This window comes from Manis javanica, chromosome 6, assembly GCF_040802235.1.
Source record: "Manis javanica isolate MJ-LG chromosome 6, MJ_LKY, whole genome shotgun sequence".
Classification (NCBI taxonomy): Eukaryota; Metazoa; Chordata; class Mammalia; order Pholidota; family Manidae; genus Manis; species Manis javanica.
Genome location: NC_133161.1, coordinates 40,970,174 through 40,987,334, shown reverse-complemented (window position 1 = coordinate 40,987,334; position 17,161 = coordinate 40,970,174). Strand labels below are relative to the sequence as shown.

General features: G+C 36.8%; 2 long non-coding RNA genes across 4 annotated transcripts; one reads left to right on the top strand and one right to left on the bottom strand.

Moving 5' to 3' along the window:
• Window positions 1-8,449: 8,449 nt before the first annotated feature.
• LOC108396465 (uncharacterized) lies at window positions 8,450-10,924 on the bottom strand. 2 transcript variants are annotated; one of them, XR_001852955.3, is made up of 3 exons: window positions 10,800-10,924; window positions 9,471-9,602; window positions 8,450-8,825 (listed from the first exon to the last, which is right to left on the bottom strand). It is a non-coding gene; the product is annotated as an uncharacterized lncRNA (long non-coding RNA). The 2 variants fall into 2 exon arrangements; XR_012132818.1 differs by having other exon boundaries at window positions 8,450-9,602.
• Window positions 9,485-12,502, top strand: LOC140850076 (uncharacterized). 2 transcript variants are annotated; one of them, XR_012132819.1, is made up of 3 exons: window positions 9,485-9,706; window positions 9,858-9,950; window positions 11,985-12,502. It is a non-coding gene; the product is annotated as an uncharacterized lncRNA (long non-coding RNA). The 2 variants fall into 2 exon arrangements; XR_012132820.1 differs by having other exon boundaries at window positions 9,801-9,950.
• Window positions 12,503-17,161: the final 4,659 nt, after the last annotated feature.

Below are 17,161 nucleotides of genomic sequence, written 5' to 3'. Positions count from 1 at the left end.
AATAATTTGCCATGATTCTTCTTTTCCTCAGCCTTTTCCAACTATTCCTCATGTTCCCCAAGATGATATGTTCATTAAAACCATCCACTGCCTTTCCTAAGGCACAGCTGACACTCTTTCCTTTTAGCCACCAGCGAGAGGCCCAGCTGTGCTGCAGGGGGCAAGGATAAGGATGGACCCCACAATTCCAGGCATGTATTTCTGTCTCCCCCTTATCAATGACTGTTTCTCACTGTGCCATTCTGAAGGGCAACCTCATCCTTTTTCATCACACGGTCCACCATCCCTCTCATTCCACTTCCAGTAAAATACAGTTATTTCATTATATTGTAATGGCTTCCTAATTAATTGTGTTAAGATTCTGAGGCCAGATCTAGGGCCAGGAGAATAATTGATTGGCTTGAATGACAAGAGCAAGCCCAGAAGGAATGACAGCTAAGTTGAGTACTCCAAATACTGTATGCTAGAAACCTGTTTCATTCATTCATTCTAAACATTTTGCTCTACAAGATTTTGTACTTTTTATATTATCTTGAAAAGTATTTCCAAAAACATGCATAATAATTTTTAAATAGCTACATAACTGTTAAAGAGAAAAGACCAAAATTCTTGGCTAAGTTCACATTTTTTCCCCTTCTTAGTTTATTTCTTTGTGTATTACTCTTCTTGACTCCCTGGAGTTTGTAAACTAGGTTGAGTAGTTGAAATATCAAGCTATCTTTGAATAAGAAAACTTGTTAAATTCCAGGCTTTAGAGAGTAACAGGACAGCTTCTTGAGCATAGTCTTTGTAACACTCATTCTTAAAGAATGCAGGATTTTTATGTCCCTGAAGGGAATTATGTTTCACAACTTTAATGTTGTCTAGTGCAAAATACTCAGTTCTCTTGAAAAAATTTGTAACCAAGATCACTCCAGAATGAAGACAGAGCAACTTAATGTTAGTGGAGTGCCTATTACAAATGTGAAGTGTGCTAGGTGCTTTTATATATGATATCTTTGAATCTCTTCAAGATTAACCCTGAGCCCCACTTTCAAAGTTAGCTTATCCCACCCTTAAATGCTTTCTCTATGCTTCCATGTGAAATATACTATTGCCTTTATCACATATGATTATCTTTTTATAAGTCTGCCTCCCTAGGCTGTGAGCTCCCTATCACTAATCACTATTGCCCAGCACAATCCCCACTGCATGATAACACTAAATATTATCAACTAAATGATAATACTCATTGTATACAGAGGAGGGGAATGAGCTGTAGAGAAATTAAGTAATTTGCCCAAGTTAATAATTGATGGAGCTGTTAATACAAAAGCCCATGAATTTTATGGCATCTCCCATTTGTTTCTATTTAGCACCACTTTTAGCTTCCACTTCTATAAGATTTTGGGATGACCATCTATGTTCTTTTCATGTGTGCCATAATAGACTACAGTAAAGTGTCTGGGAGAACATAGAAATCTGGGCCATATTGAGGAGATATACCATGAGGATGGCAAAAAGACTACATAATTGTCACAAGGACAAAGTTCAGAAGTGATGGGGGATGTCACTCATCAAACCTCTGCTAGGAATCTCAGGTAGCTAAAAGCAACATCCCTGATAACTATAAACTTGTTTGTTATCTACTCAGAAAAACAACCACAGGAATTTTGGCAGTCTACCAATTCTTACTTTTATGCACTTTCCTTTGTCATTTAATGATTGGCCACGCCACAGGCATTCTCCTTCTAACTCCTCTGCCAAACTCAGTATTTTAATCTATTATTTGTTATTGCATATATGCGTGGAATCTCCTACAATTATTGTATGCATGTAGTTTTTTATTTTGTATCTATGAAAGTCTTTCTTTGGTTAACATGACCATCTTTTATGCACTGTCCCGTCAAATTGCAGCTAATACCATAACACTTCAGGAAGGGGAAATTTTGAGGCAATCTCCTGTAAACCCATTTGCATTTGTGAGGATGCCAAGGAACCTATGAAAATAAATGAACTTAAAAAAAGGAAAACAAAGTTCAGCATAAATTGGTACTTTTTCTCAGATTCATACTAGAGAAGATTTTCTTTGTTTCCCACCATTTATATATTGGTTCTCCAGTTTTTCTCAAAATTCCTGTAGAAATTGCTATTTTGGATAGGGGTCTCATTTTTATTTATCAACAGAAAATATTTTTTGATTGTTATTTCATAGGATTTTAAAAAATCAGATATGATTTTCTTTTATTAAGAACTTACTTTTTCAACTTAATAAAAATTTTAATCTTTTTGTGATCTTGCCATCTTAAATCAGCAACTATCATTTTTTATGTCTTCCAATTTTCATTATATATGTATGCATATTTATGAGTTTATGTATGTATATAGTTTTATAAAGTTGTATCAATAGCATGCATACACAGTTTTAGAAATTCCTTTTTTCACTCATAAGCATTTCTGTAAATTCTTTTTTATTTCTATCTGATTACTTCTTAATTCCTACATAGTCATATTTACCAAATGGAGTTTCAAAATTTAATACTATATCAACATGCCATAATTTTATGTTTCTCAAGGGTTAGATATGTGAGTTTACAATTTTCCATTATTAAAAATAATGCTCCAATAAATATCTTGGTATGCTTAGCCCTTATTCTTAAAATATATTGCCAGGAGAATTATTAATCATAAGTCAAAGGGGTGAATATTTTGTCATTATTGATATACACTGACCATTATTTTTTTAAATCAATTGACAATAAGTTAGATTTTGGTATTATTCATTTTAACTTGCTTTAGTCCACCTATTAATATAAAATATGTGGTCATCCAGTTTTAAATTTGCTGTGAGTATGTCATTCAGTTCATTTTGTTTCAACTCACAGTAAACTATCAAAAAGTCATGGCTGGATTCAGGGCAACCAGTTCTTTTAATAAGCCCTTATATTTTGAAGTAGTAATGTAATTTGAGTGGAGTTGGAAAGACATGTTCAGACTTTAAGTTAATGTTTTAGGTTTTAATCTCTATAAAGAATCTCAATCTTACCTGAAATGAAAATTAGGCATAAAAAAAGGAACCTACTTTCATGTTTTAAAAATACATGAAATTTAAATGTTTTTTATTTAAAAATAAAATCAAAAATATAATTTTTAAAACTAATTCAAACAGAATTGAGTATTTTTCTTTTATTCTGTTTTTAAAAGTTGCTTGCTAACAAATTCTCCAGTTTTTTAGAAGACCTAATTTGAGAGTGATGATCAAATTATGAATTTCATATTTATTATTATATTATTAAGCTTCTCCCTAGAGATACTTAGTGTCATATTTTCAAGAGGAAATACACTCATTTGCAAAACAGGAAACTAGAAATATGCCATGAAATGCACTATTGCTGCAGTTAAGCACATTAGCCACTTGGTGGCTCTCCTGATTCACTACGTTCCCTGTGATGTAAGTTTCCGATGAAAGCAGATGAAGAGCAAGGCTTTATTTACAGAATGCTTAATTGGAAACTGATGCAGCATTTACATTCTGGACATTTTATTTAGAAACAGTTCTGCTCATGTATGTAATATTTTCTTATGTTTTTAGCTAACTGGGCATTTGACTTGTCGTGAAGAGAAGGGAGAGCTTTTTTTCCTTAACATTTCATCTTTTCTTATTCCAGTTTTTAATCAGAACCAAAAATTCTAAAGAAGATGACCAGAAATTTTTCATTTGTGACATGCTGGTTACTTCATAGCTTCCACTTTCAGAGTCCTGTAATGAAATAATTGAAGTAAAAACCAGAAAATTTACTGCTAGACAAGAATATCCGAACTTTTAGAAAGGTAGAAAGCAACATTGCTGGTAGTTTCTACCTCTAACAGATGTGACTGTGTTCTGGTAAGACTCTTGTATAGAAGAAAAAGACAAAAATAACCCGTAACTATGTAGAGCTGGCCCCTGGATAAGGGATCTTTAAAGCTAATGCTCTCCTCCTTGGGATCAAAGATGTACTCCTTTGGGACTGACCATGATTTAGAAACTTGACCCCATTTTGTATTTCCAGATGACAGTTGCATTTTGTCTTTTATGATTAACTTTTCTGCATCCTGCCTTCTTTAAGTCTAATTTTTCTACCCCAAATCTGCCATTTTCTTCTGTGTTCTATTCCTTTTTCAATCTCCTATCCCCATTTTTATCTTTTTTTGCAGTCTCTTTTCTTTTGGTAGGTTGAGTATATAATTTTTGAATGAGAATAATTGTTTCAAGAATTCTCCTTTAGCCCTGGATCATTCCATCAGAGGAAAGGAATTTCAGTGGTTCCAAGTCTGAGGTGCCCCTGAATGTGGATACAATTAAACACTTGAGCGAGTAATCACTATTATTTAATAAATTAGCTGTATAACATTTACTAATCCATTTGGGGAAACTAATGAATGGTGGAATTACAGGAAAAACATTTGAATTCAAACAGCAGTGAAATTAGAGAACATATTTTTGATTCTATAAACTATAAATAGAGCAACTAAAAACAGGCCTTCGTGTAGATGACAAAACTTCAAATGAGAAAGTAGAATTTAAATATCAAGTTCACCTTATCAGGAAAAATATAGTCATGAGTTGGAAAATACATCATTTAAAATATATTCAAATAGATGAGGAAGAAGAAGGAAGCGTCTTGGATTTCAGGTTTGGGAATGATTAGTCTTGTGTAATCACGAGGAATCTGATTGATAGTTACGGAGAGAAGGTGAATTTCAGGTATCATCCTACCAAGAGGAGATAAATCCACTCAAAATCCTAAAAGCCCAGTCATGTCATATATCCTTAGGGTGGGTCAAATCCTTTTTCTGGCTATCATATATGTTAAGAGTACTATCTCCCCTGTCAAAAGCAAGGGTATTTCCAAAGTGTGGGAGCCAAATGGCACCAGTTGCATCCACTCCACAGGCTTCATTTTCTCTCAGGGATGCTGAAATTAGATATGTTTTTTTGAATGAGATTCTGCAGTGCCTGGACCCCATAAGACACCAGTTTATATCTGAGTGACATAACTCTTAAATGAGACTAAATCTACATTCTTAAGTAGACTTATATTGATAAAGATTTAAATAAAAAATGTATTTAAATATTCCTAAATGTCTTATTATTTGTGCAAATATGCAGTCCTCTCTTGTTGCAGTTTGAGTCCACTGTTCTTTCTATTTTAATAAGGAGGTGTTTCCAGAATACAGACAACTCCACTCCACATCATTCTTCCGTAGAAGTAACTACTACTGTGACTTTGGTGATTATCATTCATGCATATTTTTATAGTTTGACAACATATGTATGTATTTCTAAATACAATACATATAAATGAATGTTTTAACCTTTGATAAAAATAGCATCATACTGTATATAGTCTTCTGCAATTTGCTTTTTTTTTACTTGAACATTGTATTTTTATATATTATCCATTTTGCTATATTCACCATCAGTCTTAATTTGTTTTTCTTTAGATCTGCACCTCAGCTTTCTCAGGTTTATAGTAACACAAAAATGCTGCCCCTTCTAACTCCTTCATACTGTCAATCCTACGAACTCCTGTCCACAACTTCAAAAGAATCAATAGGAAATACTTCTGAACCATCATTCACCTTGAAGTAAATTTAAAAGTGTGATCAGGGGTAGAAACAACGTAAGTGCAAAAGCTGTGAAAATAACTTTGATAATTGTCCAATTATCTAATAACTCTTTGGCCAAAAGTTTACTGTCTAATGGAGAGAATGAGGACTTGCAGACAATTTTTTGAAAAGTAGCCATGATTTTAATTCCTTTTGTTATCACAGAGAAATTAAGAAAAAAGGTATATTTTTAGACTTTCTCCCATAGCTTTCGAAGATGACCTTAGCATTCAAGTAGTTTCCCAAAAGTGCTTCTACATCTTTTGAAGGCCAGTAAACCATCCCTGAGTTTGTTGGCTGTGAGATTGGCAGAGAGGTCTTATTCTAGGAATAGTGATCTTACAGTCTAGTCCTTACTCTGCTGTCTTTGGTAATTTATTTAATTTCTCTGGGCTCTCACTTTTCTCATCTATAAACTGAATCAGTTGGACTGGATCCCCTTAATGCTAATTTTTTCAATGATCTGTAAAATATTTAAGTAAAAATTATAAAAACTTAAATTTTAAGTCACATGCTTTAGTAGAATTTCATTTTCTGCACAAAATCAATTTTTATCACAATACTTGGATAAAGAAAGTACATAATGCATGAACATCCATTATTTTTAGGACATAGAGTATATCTAACTATTTAAATTAGTATGTAGATGTATAGTTATAATTTTGCCTTCATCACACATTTTGTTCACATCTATAACCTATTTATTTCTGTGCCCTTGAGTGATAGGCCTCTGCCCCAACTATGACACTGCTTTTATGGGGAAATAGAACCCACTTCCATGATCCATTTCGTCATGCAGGTTCAGGGGCACTCTGTAGGGATTCCACATAGGCAAATTGTGAGGACTGTGGACATGAACATATGGCATTAGAATCACCTGAAGATTATTTGGCAGTTTCAGTTACTGTTCCTAGGCCCTTCAGATATAAGGATAGGTCTCTTTTATTTGAGAATCCTGCAGAATCCTCCCTCACCCTTTTATCAGACAATTTAAATTTTGGAGGATTTTTGAATTCCTCATTGCAGATATAAATAACTAAGTATGGAAAATAGCTGAGTGTAATCAAATATGTAATCTTCCATAGAACAGTGAAAGGTTTATAGTAACACAAAAATGCTGCCCCTTCTAACTCCTTCATACTGTCAATCCTACGAACTCCTGTCCACAACTTCAAAAGAATCAATAGGAAATACTTCTGAACCATCATTCACATTGAAGTAAATTTAAAAGTGTGATCAGGGGTAGAAACAACATAAGTGCAAAAGCTGTGAAAATAACTTTGATAATTGTCCAATTATCTAATAACTCTTTGGCCAATATGCTGTTGTAAATTTTTTTTAATATAAATTTCTATGACTAATGGATTACTATGATGATTTGCCTTTGAACGGTCTGTTTTTCCCAACTTTTAGTGGAGGAACAATTATAATTATTGCTATGGGGAATTGCTCTATTTTGTCCTATTTTATGTAGAACCATCTATTTTTCTGGAAAACCATCCTCATCATGTAACCTTTTAGTCCATTGTTTCTCAAGATTCTTGTACCCATGGACACCAATTATATCATCTCTTGGGGAAATAAAATTATGCTAAAAATTCACATTAAAGCTATAGTTTTACTGCTTTATGTAATAGCCTTACCTCAGCCTAGGCTTAGCAAATTGCATTTAAGGAATCAGAGAACTTTTTGTTAATTTTATTCTCAATAATTCTTCTAGGGTATTTATTCATTAAATCAGATGGGTTGTTAAACTGTGTCCATTAAGTGTATAGGATATATTACTGATTAAATGTCAGGGCTCTAAGTAGATAGGGATTCATGGATAAGTACAGCTCACTTAATAATCACAATCTCATTCTCATACTTTCCTCACTAAAGTCTTTCATGTCACTCCTATTCATTCTCACTTCTACTAACAACTCCTCTGATATTCTCTTATCCCACCTCCTTTCCCATAACTCTTTCCTCACAGTAAGCTTCATTTTTCCCACTTATAGTTAGCCACATCTGCACTGATCTGTAGGCATATAAACCCTAAGCAGGTAAACAGAGGCAGTACTATCAACCTGTACAGAACGTCCTGCAATAGAGGAGGGTAGATAAGCAGGTGGTAACAAGAGCAGTCAAGTGAATCTGGGCCAGACCTGTAGACCTGCTGAGCTGGCCCAGCTCAGAGGCAGTAACAAGAAGGCAACACAAAGCAGAAGACATCATCATTAATGTAAATTCTGAGAGCAAATGAAGAAGGTGCGCTCCCCAAGGCGGCAGGGGGAAAGAATTCTCAAAGAAAAAGTAGAAAGCCAAGACTGGAATCCCAGGAAGACCAAGTGCCAGTGCCATGTCCAAAGGCACTGAGGAAGGACCAGAGTCAGTGTGGTAGAGCCAAGGGTTTACCTTGTGGTTGGCTTTATCAGTATGTGGGTGCATGCAAGTGCCAACAGCTGAGCCAAAAATCAAGGGTGTCAAAGAAATGTGATGGCAGAAGAGGATGCTACAGGAGTTGTTGAGGCATGGATTACGAAGTAGACAGCAAAACTGTCAGAGGCTGCTGGGCCTGATCAGGCACCAGGAATGACAGAGAAGCTGGCACAGGTGAGTGGCAGCTGCTGGGCAGGACAGACCAGATTGGTCAGTATCACAGCTGAGGCCCTGTTGGGCTTTAACTCAGGGAGGCAATTTGACTTGAGGCAATCATGAGACACTAGGTAAACCAAGGGAGTGAGGGCCCATCACAGAGAGAGACAGGGCAGGCCAGATGGCCGTTACTGTGTGTCCAGCTTCAAGTTGCAATCAAATAACCAAATTAAAATATAAGTCAGTGTAAGCCAAGGTCAATTTTAATTCTATACTTTGCTGGTGATACAGGATCATTTACTGTATCAATAATGCCCATGTAAACCCATTCTGAAATGGGGTTAATTGGATCTCTTATTATTGGTCTGGATATGTTCAACAAAAAGGAAACGATGAAGGCAAAACCACACAACTATTTTTTTAAACCTGATAGACATTAATAAGGTCTAGGGAATCTTGAGTAGATGTAACTGACAGTGTTGACATTCACAAAACTTTATGCTGAGATTTCATCTTCCAGGAATTGATTTCAATTAGTCACATTTTTATCTTCCATCAAAGTGTAGATTTAATTTAGTGTAAAGTAACTACCACATTTGAATACTAACAGTCTTTTCCTGTAGACAAAAAAATAAAGAAGATTGTTTATGTATGTGTACATATATCAAGATTAAAAATTAAACATAGGTTAAAGAACAATTGGCAAATTCACAATTTAAATTTATAGTTCCATTATGAAGCTGACGAACTTGTTAGTGTAAATAAGATTGTCCGCATATCAACAAGGTAATCTTGTCTCACTTGTAGCTATAGATTGCAAATCTTGTATCAGTTCAAATTTTTGCCAGAAGATGCTAATGACTTCACTGAAAGCAGAAGATATGTACAATGGAAATGGAAATGCAACCTAGTTGATTAATATACTTATTGTACTTCCTATTATGATACGAGCAAATATTCAGTGTTTAAGTTGATCAGTGATATCTTCAACAGTATCACCAGATCATAATTTTTAAAATGATTTGTCCAAAGTTTCTATCAACCCATCCTAGCAACAGAGCCAAGTGTTAAGAGTTATTGATGCCTAAGTAACAGCAGCTGCCCTGGAAATCTTGCCCAAACAGCAACTTAACTGCTATTCACAGTAATATCTGGTCTTTCCACCCCCAAACATACACAAAAGATTTTTGTCATTCTTGGCATTGGGCAATAGAAGTAGCAAGATATGCCAGCAGAACTCTAAAGGCAGAATGTCCTTCCACCTGTTTTATGCTGTAAGACAGACTTCCAAGTGCGAGGCGGTGTGGAGGGCTGTTTCTTTGAATGGCAGCTGAATGTGCCAGCAGGATCCTTGGCAGCAGTAACCAGGCACTGAAGCTGGGCATTCAGGAGAGCTAAATGGAGAAAAGAAACTTGAGCAAACTGCTTCCCGGAACACTGAGAACCTGAATGAGAAAATAAGTAGTACCAGATTCTCTCCATTCTAACACCAGCCAAGGTCAGATTTCCAAGCTCCTATTTATTCTAATTTTTCCCAAAAAAGTGCTATGGTGATTTATGAAGGTAATAAAAATTCCCTTATTTTCTTTTAGATAAAATGTTACCACTTTATTATGCTCTTGCTTGAGAATTTTTTCCCCATCCTACAGTAACAACTTCATACCACAAATCAAAAATATGGTGAAGATGCTCATCTACAGAGACAAGTGGCTTATTCTACATCTTATAGGACAGCTCCTCAGGTGAGAGGCTTAGATATGTCAGTTTGTTTGTTGAAAAATAATCTTGTGACATCATGTTAACAGAAAGCTGGGCTAAAGTCTGGCCTCTGCCTGCTCGGCAGACAAAAATCTCATCTCTCAGCAGGACACCTAGACAGAGAGAACTGGAGGCAGGAATAACTGCCACATAGAGTACTTATTCAAGAGGGTAAATTAATAGCAGAAGATCTAGGAGAAGTCACAGGCTTTTGTTAATCTTGTGCTACAGGCCTGGTGCCCTCTGGAAGGCTAATTTCAAACCTAGAAGCCCAGCAGCTTAGGAAAGTAATAACCACTGCCTGAGAGGGCAGAGGAGAAATCCTCTAGCTATTTTCAGTTTTTTAGGAAGCTTTAAAGTAATTATTTGTTTACTCAAAGCGTCAGGATGACTTTTAGAAAAAAAATTTGGACTCCTTGGTTTCCTCTTGGGAAGATAAATTCATTAATATTTGACAAATGTGTTTGTTTAGAAACAAAATCTTTCAAAACAGGGATTCTGGGGAGGTTGGGGGGTTGGCGAATGGTCCTTAAAGGGTTTTTCAGAGTGGAAGAGATTAGAAAATACTGTCCTAGAGACAATTGTTTAAGGGATGTAATTTTTCAAATTGTTTTCATAAAAAATTTACCAACAGTAGCTAACTTCCCATTATACCTTGCATCTAATTCAATCAAAGTACTGAAGATTTAAAAAGCTTGTTAGAGGAGCGGGTGTGGGAAATTCCAGAGCTGCTGCCTGCAGAGACTTCCTTTACTAAGTGTCTCAGACCAGACAATGCCTTATTTGCCAAAACTGCAAGGAAATGGTAGAAATTCAGTAGAGGTAGCACTTGCCTGAGCCAGGGAGCCTTCTCATAGAGTTGTGGAGTCTTCAGAAAGGTTTTACGAAAGTAGAGGCAGAGCCTACATACAGACTTTCATGGACTTCAGCAACATTTATTAGCCTTACTCCCATTTCATCAGCAAGAACAAAATCATTTTTTTTCTATTGGCACAAAAGTACATCTGTTCATTAAATCATCAGGTGTGCCCATATACCTATTAGATGCCAGGCTCTGTGCTAATTGCTGGAGATATAAAGATGAATAAGACTTGTGGGGCCACAATCAAGATTGTGTAAAACTGACCTAGATAGCTCATTCTGGGTTGCCTGGACAACAAGCGACTGGGGCCTGAGTTTCTCACCTCCTCCCCATAGAAATAGCTGCACCCAAATTTCTCATGGGACTTGTTTCTCCATTCCATCAAACCCAAGGTCCTCAGGTGCTGGACAACTGGCTCTGCCAGGCCACTCCTGTGAAGAGTGAGTATCTAACCCCAGACTGGATACCCAGGAAGTCTGATTATCCTCCCCCCAACTAGGCAATTGTCACTCTTGTCCAATAAGGAGAGTAGCAAGGGGGCAAGTTCCCATCCTTGAAATATCCACCTATGGTGTGTCCAGCAGAGAACACTGGACAATTTGTCCTCTTTTGTTGTTCATTTTTGCTTTGTAAATTTCTCCAATAAAGCCAATGAGATTCCATGGAATTCATCACAATCCTTGTTGCATGCCAAGTGATGAGCACGAAAGGATCCATCTTATACAACAAGGCTTTCCCGCCTCTGTAATACTACTAGGCACAATGCTGAAGTCACCTGTTCCAGAACAAATCCTGTCCTTCGAAAAAAGTATTTAATTTTCAGTTCTGGTGGCTGAGGGATGGAGTGGAACACGTCAGAGAGTTTGCAGCCCCTCCCATAGGAACGCAGAGGTTGTGCCCTGGAGCCCAGGGTTCCTTCTCTAACAGCTCAGCAACTCTGGGGCCATGCCTGTCTTAAACTGCCCTCAACTACTGATCATATGGGTGTTTCATTTTTTCATTAATTTAGTCACATAATCAGCTGTTTAGAAATTAAGAGAGATAATGGACTGGAAAGTACCTTGAAAAAGTGTAATCCTCTATCCAAGTAACATTATTTGAATATGAAGAGTATATTTATTATAGATTATTAACTGTTTTCTTTTTTGCTTTTAAGCTAAGAACTTATTCTCAAGATGAAGGCTTATTATGAAACTCAAAATATAAAATATATATACATGAACCTGCTCCAGCTGAAGTGAGGTGGAGGAGTGGAACTCTAAGGATTCCATGGAGAACAATTTGAAAAGCATAGCAAGAGATGCCAAAAGGGCAAAAAGTTTAGAAGTGTAAATCCCATCTATTCTGCAGCGTGACCATGGTGGTGAATACACAAACCCACACATGTGATAAAACTGGGTAGAATAAAATACACTCAGATGCAAGCAAGTATGTGTAGAACTGGTGCGATCTGAATAAGATCAATGGATTATATCAGTGTCAATCTTCTGGTTGTGATATTTTACTATCATTTTGCAAGATATTACAACTGGGGAAAATGGGGTGAAAGGTACACAGGACCTCTGTATTATTTCTTTCGACTGCATGTAAATCTACAATGATCTTAAAATAAAAAGCTTCATTATAAATAAATAGGTGAATAAATCCACAGTCTAAATTTCTTCTCCTGTCATTTTGCTCCTCCAAAAATCACAGAATGTCAAACAAAAACCAACCTATGATGACCAGCTGAGATTCTTTGTATCCATGTTAATGGACATGGACAAGTGTATCAGGAAGCCTTCAGGTCTAAGTAACAGGAAATGCTGACCTGACTGACTTAAGCGATAAGGAAAATGTGCTATAGTACATGCTGAGAAGTCTTGAGGAGGCTAGTCCCGTGGTGAGTAGATTCATCATCATCAAGGATCACATTCATTCCATTTTCCTACCCTGCCATCTGCAGCATGTTAATTCTTTGACCTCAGGCAAACTCTATTACCAAGATGGCTATTATCAAGCTATGTTCCACATGCAGATGCAAAAATTATTTCTTTTTGGCCATCACGTTCTAAGAGCAAAGAAACATTTGCAGGTTTTCCTGCTATTCTCTTTGCCCACTTATTTTTATTGACTAGGGTCAAATCATAAGCACTTCCCTCCATAGATCACTGGCCTGGGGGATGGGATTGCTATGGTCTTTAAGCAGAGCCCCTGGGATAGGAGATGGTTACATGTGAATAAGAACCAAGGATGGATGGGGCAATGAATAAGCAAGCAATACCAAAGAGCAATAGTAGTGTGGGATGAGAGTTGTCCTAGAAAATGTCTTTAAAAAGTAAAAACATCAAGTCTTCCAGGAAGTTTCAAAGCAAGCTCAGAAGGTGCTAAAAATGGAGTAGGCACCAAAGCACCAAGACCAGCCTAAAGGAACACACTTCTACAGTCAGTTCCTGACTCCACATCATGGAGAACAATGGGTCCAGTTGCCTGGACGGGCCTGGGGAGCTTGGAGCTAGAAGAAAAGCAAGGGAAAGAGGCTACCATAGAAGAAACCCAGACAAAGAACTGCCTCCCAGGAGCCTGCAAGGTTGTCCCTGTTATAAAAGGTCCTGTCCTGGGTTTAAAGGTGAGCAAACTTTTTTGCTTTGTTTCGTTTGGCTTGCATGAGGGTTGGGTTGAAGTGAACTAATGTATAGGGTTTTTTTTTTAAGTAAAACTCTTTGAAAGTGAGGAAATGCAACAGTTATTATTTTATTTCCTGGCCATCAAAGATTCTTTTTTTCATTTACCTTAAATTTCTGATCTGCAAGCATAGCATCCAGTACTGTAGTTGTCACTGATTCTGAGTTGGTAGATAGCTAGACATAAGCAGGTAGAGGGAGGCAGACTTCAGTTAAATGCTTGCTTACATTCTACACATTCTGTACAAGCTGTTTCCATGGGTTGGGGAGGGAAGGAATTGATAAAAGACCAGCCAAAACTGGCTAGTTCCAACATGGAGGGGAAGTTGACCCTGACTTCACCTCCAAACATATTATACACTCATTAACAGAGTAAAAATCACGCCTCCCTGTACAATGACAGTTCGAAGGAGAATGAAATATAGTAAAAAAACCCTCCCATGCCCCACATGAGGGAGAGGCAAGCCCATATTCCATGAAGACTCCACTTGTTCCCTTTGAAACCTGATCCCACTTAATGAATATTTATCTTCCTTGACACAAAAAAGGCTCCCAATGTTCCCTGGGAGCGACTCCTCTGGGTCTTCCCATGCCCAACCCTCAGGTGTGTATTGTCTTTTTCTGAATTTTATTCTCCAAATGAACTCTTAATACTTAACAACTTTTCTGCATGCATTCTAGAATTCTTTCTCCCAGTGAGACCAAGGACTCCTCTCCGGTAACAATTCCTTCCTTAATTGTTGTGTAAGATAAAACCCCTTTGTACGGAAGGCAGGCTTTGAAGGATTTGAAGAGCAGACCGGGGATAAGGAAAGCCTCTTGCTCACTGGAGTTGGTGTCAGGGGAGGAAGTGTCCAGGGGGGAACAGGAGTCAGAGTGTGTTACTGGAATATGTGACATATTTGGTGTGGGTGGAGAGGTTCAAACTATGGTGCAAATGAGAGACTTCTACTGCATTCCCCAATGCAATGCCAACGTCAAGGAGGCAGGGACTCTGACATTTTCCCCAATGCCTATCTGTATTCCCAGTGTCTATCACACAGTGCAAGTAAATATTGATTTATAATGAAGATTTTCCTTCTCTACTTCCAAGTTATAAAAACCTAGAAGGGTATATTCTAGCTGGACCATAACCTCAAGAAGAAAGTGAGGAAGCTGAAGATACCTCTCTCATTCTCTGTTTCTGTCATACTCCCAACATGTACAGTTCTCTATTAAGAACTAAACCCTGTGGAGATAGTACCTTGCAAAACCCCAGGCCTGGGCCAGCAAATGCTGGGCAAGATGCAATCACCCAGCTCAGGAAAGCCTTTCTTCATTCATGTACTTGGGTAAGGGGTGGGAGTGTGGGAGGGATTCACCTCACCTAAATCTTAACTGCTAAAATTAGACAGGAGTACTACATTTCCAAACTTGGAGGACCTGGTGTCCTGCAGGCCAAAAGTTGTTCTTGGGGGGTCTGGTCCTGGAAGCTATGTGAACTGATTAATGAGCTCATTTAAATGTCAAAAGGATGGAGAAGACTTGTTCCTCTCCCCTGGAGGAACTTTACAAATGACCTTGACAAATAGCCCCCTCTTGTCACTTTCTCTTTCTTTCCTGCTTCCCTGTCTCTTCTCTCCTTCCCTGTAAAGGTGATACTTTGTAACTGAACATATATTTTAATATTTATTGTAAGAAATTGTTTCTTCTCCATAAAGTTCTCTGACTATTCATAGAAAATGATTCTTCTATACTAAGTTGACTTCCACAATAATACCTGAAAACTAAAACATAATGCAAACTTAGTACATTAACAGGAAAAAATCATTTAAAGACCAACATTTAAACATTTTGGCCTCTCTATTAAGTTAGAGTTTTACTTGATGTCATTCATATTGGAATTTCTAAAATTACAACCATCATCTATGTTTTAGAGGCTTCCTTTATCTATACAGACATTTCCTGTTTCATTTCTCTTTCCCCACAGCCCCATAACAACTTACTTATTGTTGGTTTGGGGTTTTATTTGAGAGGGGGAGGGGAGAGAAGACTTTTTAAACTAACATGCTTTTTAAACTAAACTTTTGAGAAGTAGAGGAAGGTATATTGGCTCTATTCTAGGCTGCATGTTTAGTTTGGCCTAAATTCACTTTAGAATGTAAATGTCTTTCCACTAAATTTAAAATTTGTATCTTGACAACACAAAGATATAAAAGACATCCAGATTGGTAAGGAAGAAATTAAACTATTACTATTTGCAGATGACATGATATTGTACATAGAAAACCCCAAAGAATCTACCAAAAAACTATTAGAACTAATAACTGAATTCAGCAAAGTTGCAGGATACAAAATTAATACACAGAAATCTGTCGCCTTCCTATATACTAACAGCAAAGTAGCAGAAAGAGAAATTAGGAAAACAACTCCATTTATAACTGCATCAAAAAAATAAAATACTAGGAATAAACCTAACCAAGGAGGTTAAATACCTTTCCTTTTAAAACTATAAGATACTCATGAGAAAAATTAAAAAAGACAACAATAAATGGAAATCTATCCCATGCTCATGGATAGGAAGAATTAATATTGTTGAAATGGCCATCCTGCCTAAAGCAATTTACAGATTCAATGCAATCTCTATCAAAATACCAACAGCATTCTTCAATGAACTAGAACAAATAGTTCTAAAATTCATATGGAACCACAAAAAACCCCAAATAGCCAAAGCAATCCTGAGAAAAAAGAACAAAGCTGGGGGGATTACCCTCCCTGACTTCAAGCTTTACTACAAAGCCACAGTAATCAAAACAGTTTGGTACTGGCACAAGAACAGACTCATAGATCAATGGAACAGAATAGACAGCCCAGATATAAACTTATGCATATAAGGCCAATTAATATATGATATAGGAGCCATGAATATACAATGGGGAAAAGATAGCCTCTTCAACAACTGGTGTTGGGAAAACTGGACAACTATATGTAAGAAAATGAAACTGGATTATTGTCTAACTCCATACACAAAAGTAAACACAAAATGGATCAAAGACCTGAATGTAGGTCATGAAACCATAAAACTCTTAGAAGAAAACATAGGCAAAAATCTCTTGAATATAAACAAGCAACTTTTTCTTGGACATATCTCCTTGGGCAAGGGAAACAAAAAATGAACAAGTGGGACTATATCAAACTAAAAAGCTTCTGTACAGCAAAGGACACCATCAGGAGAACAAAGAGAAACCCTACAGTATGGAAGAATATGTTCATAAATGACTCCTGCCAAAATAAATAAAGAACTCATATGCTCCAACACCTGTAAAACAAATAACCTGATTAAGAAATGGATGGAGGACCTGAACAGACATTTCTCCAAAGAAGAAATACAAATGGCCAACAGGCACATGAAAAGACGCTCCACATCACTAATCATAAGGGAAATGCAAATTAAAACCACAATGAAATACCACCTCACACCACTTAGGATGGCCAGTATCCATAAGACAAAATAACAAATGCTGGTGATGATGCAGAGAAATGAGAACTGCCCTACACTGTTGGTGGGAATGTAAATTGGTGCAACTGTTGTGGAAAGCAATATGGAGGTTCCTCAAAAAACTAAAAATAGAAATACCATTTAACCCAGTAATTCTACTCCTAGGAATTTAACAACAACAACAAATTCCTG